This window comes from Falco cherrug, unplaced genomic scaffold (assembly GCF_023634085.1).
Source record: "Falco cherrug isolate bFalChe1 unplaced genomic scaffold, bFalChe1.pri scaffold_35, whole genome shotgun sequence".
Taxonomy (NCBI): Eukaryota; Metazoa; Chordata; class Aves; order Falconiformes; family Falconidae; genus Falco; species Falco cherrug.
The window spans coordinates 1,548,292-1,554,617 of NW_026599480.1; positions in this window are offsets into that span (position 1 = coordinate 1,548,292).

Sequence of the window (6,326 nt, forward strand, 5' to 3'; positions counted from 1 at the left end):
GAGCAAATGCACCCGTTCCCCACAGCGAAACAGAGCGCATCATACGCAAAGGACTGAAATGCTTGAGGCACGTAGATGCTTTTGCATACGGAGGCAATAAGTATGAGTGCCCGGGCTGCGAGTGGGCAGAGGGCAGAGCGCAGGGCACCCCGCAGCCGCAGCGAGCACTCCCGGGGCCCGGTGGTGTAAACTGGGCTGAGACCCGGCCCAGTGCTCGCCCGGCCGGTGCTCAGCGCAGGGCTGGTGGGGACCTGCTGCCACCTGGCGACCAAGAGTGGGTACTGCACCCGCCCGGACCTAGACCCCTGGGACCGGGACCCCCGCGGCTCGGGACCGGGACCCCCGCGGCTCGCGACCGGGACCTCCGCGGCTCGCGACTGGGATCGGGACCCTGGGGACTGGGACCCTCGTGGCTCGGGATGGCGAACGAGACCCCGGGGACCGGGACCCCCGCGGCTCGGGACTGGGACCCCCGCGGCTTGAACCGGGACTGGGACCCCCGCGGCTCGGACCGGGTCTGGGGCCAAGACCCCGGGACCGGACCCCCGCGCCTCGGACAAGGGACCGGGAACGGGACCCCCACGGCTCGGAACCGGGACCTCCGGACCCCGGGGACCGGGACCCCCGCGGATCTGACCGGGACTGGGATTCTCGCAGCTCAGGACCGGGTCCTGGACCGCTGGGACCCGTGACCCCCGCGGCTCGGGACCGGGACCCCGGGGACACGGACCCTAGCGGTTCGAGACCGGGACCGGCACCCCCGGGACCTTGACCCTCGTGGCTAGAGACCGGCACCCTCGGGATCGGGACCCCCGCAGCTCGGACCGGGACCAGGTCTGTGACCTCCGGGGCCGGGACCCCCGCAGCTTGGGACCGGGACCGGAATCCCTGGGCCGGGACCCCTGCGGCTTGGATCAGGGACCAGGACTGGGACCCCCTGCGGCTCAGGACCCTCTGCGTCTCGCAGCGAGACCAAGACCTGGAGCCCTGGGACCGTGACCCCTGCGGCTGACGGCTCGAACCGGGACTGAAACCCCCGTGGCCGGGACCCCTGCGGCTTGTGACCTGGACTGGGACCGCCGGAACCGTGACCCACGTGGCTCGGGACCGGGTCTGGGACCGGCACCCCTGCAGCTCAGGCTGGTTCCGAAACCAGGACCACCGGGACCACCGCGGCTTGGGACAGGGACCAGGACCCCCGCGGCTTTGATAAATGAATTGTAAAGGCAAACCAGCTCGTTTTATCATGACTTGTGGAAATGCATCCGTATCCTGTGCTGACGTGCTGTTTTGTTTTGCTGCAAACCACACAAGTCTGCATCTAGAGAGGACAACGTATCAGTCATCACCAGTGTCCTTACACAGCCTCTTCACAGCCTCACTGCCGGGACCGCAGGCGTGCTCTTGCCTTTTCCAGGCATCCGAGTGATGAGGTTTGCCTCAATATTGCCTCCACAATATTTTATTTTTCCTCAGTATTTTCAGGTGACTCCTAATACAGTTTCACATATGAAGCACTTTACTCACTTGCGTAGATCATTCAAAACAACAAACCCCCACCCACCATGAACAGTGTATCTACGTATTTTGCCACAATGCAGGTATGTTTTTTAATTATAATTTCCAATTCAGTACCAGGGTTAGTTTAAATAATTTAATTCTTCTTCTAAATGCTTTACCAAAACACGTAACAAATTCTCCCTCTATGAATGCTCTGCCAGCGCATGCTATAAGCTTGGCAACTTGATCGCTTGCTCAAAGTGATGATATATTGAGCTGCTTTTGCTTCACAAAAGTATTTTGCTGAGTTTTCAACCCATGTTTCAGTCTTAGTATTTTATCTTTTCTCACTTGTCCGACCAAAGAATCATATTTGTCTTTATGCTGAGTTTCGTAGTGTTGACGCAAATTGTATTCCTTGAACGCAGACACTGAATTCTGGCATATCAGACAAACAGCTCTTTCTTTGTACTCCGTGAAAAAATAATCAGAAGTCCACTTTTCTTGGAATACCCCGCACTTGGAGTCAATTTTTCTTTTTTTTTGACATGATGGTGTGCGCGCTTCCCACTGGTGCTGGCTTGCTCGTCCTGCCCGGGAGCTGGAGGGAGGGAGGGAGGGAGAGACGGGGGAGCCGCCCCCCTCCTCAGCCCGGCCGCGCAGTCCGGACAGGGTGGCCAGAAGGGACTGAAGGGACTTTGCCGCGCCGGGGCTCTGGCGACTCGCCCGAGTTGGCTGGGCCTCGCAGTGCAGAGGCTGCCGGCTGAGCTTGCCCGGCAGAGGAGATGCCCGCGCCTCTCGCCCGCCGCGCACCGCAGAGGAGGAGGAGGAGGAGGGGGAGGAGGGGGGGGGAAAGGAAAAAGCTCCTTTCTTGAAAGTGGAATGGCAGAAGGTGCCATCGTGTTTTAACATATGTGGACAAAATTATTCTTTAGAGAGCTTCAGTTTACTTTTAATGACTCAAGAACCCAAAGCCAGAGTATGCGGTGCATTTGTAGTTTATCAGTTGAGTTTTTACTCCCAGATTTGTTTGGAGCACAAGGCTGAAGTGCATCTGATACCATCAGTACATGCCATTTAGCCCACAGCAATCATCCAGAAAGCATCAAGTAACCTCTCTGTTACTTTCTGGCCGTAAAAGTGTTCATCCACAACGCAAAGCCAAACAGCTTAGCCTGAAACAAGAAAAAGCCGAGAGAGGGTTTACACAGCTGTCACCTAAAGGTTCCCAGCTGAGAGGCACGTCTACAAGTGCTTTCGTTTCTCAAGTCTCAGCTAAACTCCTGGCTCACTCTGGCGTGATCTGAAGAGCCCGAGACTGAGCGCTCAGCCACGGTGCTGGAGCAACGCCCGCTGGTTTCCCGCTGCTGCCCCGACAGCCACTGCAGCATGAACAAGGCAAGGTGGTGCTGAGCGTCTGTGAGGAGCTCTCTCGCTAACATAGTCCCAAGGTCTTCTCAAGGTGGCTGTGCAGACAGAGAGTAGTAACGAGGAGCGGCTGGCATACAGTGCCCGTCTGCCTCTGCAGTCAGCTGAATAGTTAACTGCATCCTTGGCGTTTTACACAACTCACTGTTGTGCCTGGAGGCTCCTGCATCTCTGCTGTACTTCTCCACTGAGGACCCAGAGATGGAGACCTGAACTTCTGCTTTGCCTAACAGCTAAATTACACTTTGTATAGAAAACTGATCACCTTTGGTGTCATGTTGTATAGATCTGTGACCCAATGAATTCAGAGCTGCTCTCCCAAAGCTCTGAAGTCTACCAGCCTTACGGTTACAGAGTCCCTACAGGGATGCACACACCCCAGCTGGGTTCTGCGCTCTCTCCTGAACTATGAGCGAGGAGGAGGAGGAACTGAGCGTAGGGCTTCTCATCTCTTCCCCTTTCATGCAGCACAAGGCACTCCAGAAGCAGCCACGGCCTCACCGAGCCTCCTGGCCAAAAGACTTCGATCTTGAGGGCAAAGGCTGAAGAGTGCATGAAAGTGAGAGAGACACAGGGGCAAGCACTTGTCCCACCTTGCAACATCACTTGTTGGCATCCTCTCATCTGATCCCAGGCTGCAAAGGGTCGCAGCTCCACTTGTGAATTACTGGGTACCCTTACAGCGGTATTATCAAGCAAGGAACAGCGTCAGAGTAGCACAAAGACACGGCTCTGCCCTGGGCTGGGGAGGCACACTGGGACAGCCTCCAGCGCCAGACCATTTTTAGCAAAAGCAATCACAAATACAGTTAACTTCTTAGCTGACTTGTCTACAAAGAGGGAAAGGCTCCATACGATAAGCAGCACCCATTATTACTCTGCTGCAGAATTTAGTTCTTCCAGAAGTAATACACTCTGTTTTGCCAGCATCTAACAGCAAACCATGGAACACGAAGATGCAGAGTTAAGGTACCTGTAAATGCACTGGGTTTGTTTCCCGGCTTTTGTGCTTCCCAGGGCTGTCCTTTGTTGTGCAGCTCTGGCATTTTCCAATTTTTTTATATTTGGATATAGTAATTGCTAACACAGAGCCTAAGGCTAGCAATCGTAACATCTATTTACAACACGCACACTGGCTGTGTGCACCTATTCCACCAGCCTCCCGTTTGCTTCAAACATGTCAGTCTCCCTGAGGACACGTTTAATGAGAAACCACCCCCCTACCCTGCAAAGCCCTGCTTTACTTGCTGCCAAGCCTCCTGCATCCTCCTGGGCAGATAAGGCTGACCAGGGAATATTTACCAGCTATTGAATCAACAAAGTTCAGCCACATGCCAACATTTCACGCTGTTACCTAAACGGTGTCAGCACTCTCAGAACTCCATCAAAACAGAACTGCTTTGCACTTTGGTATTAAAAGTTATGTCCAGGCCTGAACACCTCGTTGAGAGCTGGGCCACACAGCACGCTCCTCTGGGCAAAGATTTCTTTTCTAAGCAGCCGTTATGCAAGTACCAATCTGTGAAAAAAGTCTGAAACTCAAAGAGAGAGAACCTTGATTTGACATAGTGCTCTTGCTGCATGTTCCGTAGAAGGGAGGTCACCCACATCTTTAGATCTAACGGAAAGTAGGAAAGAAGCACCAAGTGCAAGGTTCTGCATGTGGGCTGGGGCAACACCAAGCACAAGCACAGGCTGGGCAGAGAACGGACGGAGAGCAGCCCTGAGGAGAAGGACTGTGGGGTGTTGGTGGATGAGAAGCTCAACTTGGCCCAGCAACATGTGCTTGCAGCCCGGGAAGCCCAGGGCCGGGGCGGGTGGAAACTGGGCTGTAAATCCTGGGCCAGAGTTATTTCCTGCAGCTTAAGAAAACTGCGTGGGTCTGGTGATGTCTGGTCGCTGTCTTTAAAACACACACACACACCCCCGAGTCGGTATTTCTAATAACAAAGGGTTAAAAGCCAGCAGGCAGTCCCCGCGGCGCGCAGGCAGCAGGCAGGTGCGAGCAGAGCCCAGAGCCCCCAGCAGCATCAAGGGCAGCACCGCTGCAGGCACGCACGGGCCGGCGCGGCGCTGGGAGCCACCGCCACTGCCGCGGCTCCCGGAGAAGGGCCAGGGGCCGGGGCGGCTCGTTGCCGCGCAGCCAGGCTCGCCCCTGCAGCCGCCCCGCAGGAACTGGGACATGGCACAAAGGAAGAGCGGGCCGCCAGCTTGGGAACTGCTCCGCCAGGCAGCGGCTGCTGGGTGATACACATGTCAGCGAGAACCGCTGGAACAGGAAGCAGCTGTTTCTTCCAGCTGTGACACGCTCACCCCTGGTCATCGAGAACACGGAGAGAACACCGATGCGACACCCGTTGCCGTGCCAAAGCTCCATTTCTTGCAACACCGCTACACGTCTGACAAGGGAAGCCAGCTGGCAGCTGCTGCACATCTGTCACCGCCAGAAAGCACCCCCGCTTCCAAGGTATGTCCACCAGCAGACGGAGATCTAGGAAGAAAAGGGAACGCTGAGTACACAGCAGGGCCCGGGTATGTTTCCCTCGGCAGCGTACAGAGCAACCGCATTTCTGTCGGGCACTACAAAATACGCTTCCAACGGCAGACTAGAACCCGATCACCTGAGGCCGACCCTGCCTGGGCAGGGGTACAACAGGGCACACACGGGAAACCACATCCCACCCTGCTCCCGGTAACAAGACTATCGGTAAAAACATCTTTATTACAGAAGGTGCTACTTATTTAAAATACCTTATTACAAAACATCTTATTACAAAAGTTAATTTTAAAAAAGCAGTATCTTGTTACAAACCACCTTATTACAGAAGTTACTACTGGTTAAGAAAGATCTTATTACAGAAGCTGTAAGGAAAGGTTTCGCCTCAGTTCATCTTACTGCCCGGTGCTCCCTTAGCACATCCCGGCCCCAGCTGGGAGCCACACAAGCCGAGGCGGTCCTGACAGCTTCTCTGCTCCCTTCTCGTGCGTTTGGCTCAGGGCTGGCTCGTATGAACACGCATGAAGCCATTACATGGATGGTTTAGGTGCTCTTCCACATGGATCTCCTGAACACCACAAGTAGAGGATGTGCCCCCTTTATCCTTCAAACAGTATTTTAACATGAACACAAATGTATAGCTATTAAAAACTTAAGATCTGCTGTCAACATAAGTACAATCTTCCTCTAAAAGTTTAAAAAATATTTTCAAGACATAATTAGAACAGAGTACTAGAATAATAAATAACTTATCATTACAGATACCATTAGCATCAAAAGGAAATTATTAAACCAGAAGAATTCCCCAGGAACGTAAAAGATCAGCAGCTGTGACATACATACACTTGCTGGTGGAACAGAGAGCTGGTTCAGGAAGGAAGAAGGTTTCCTGGTTAATCAC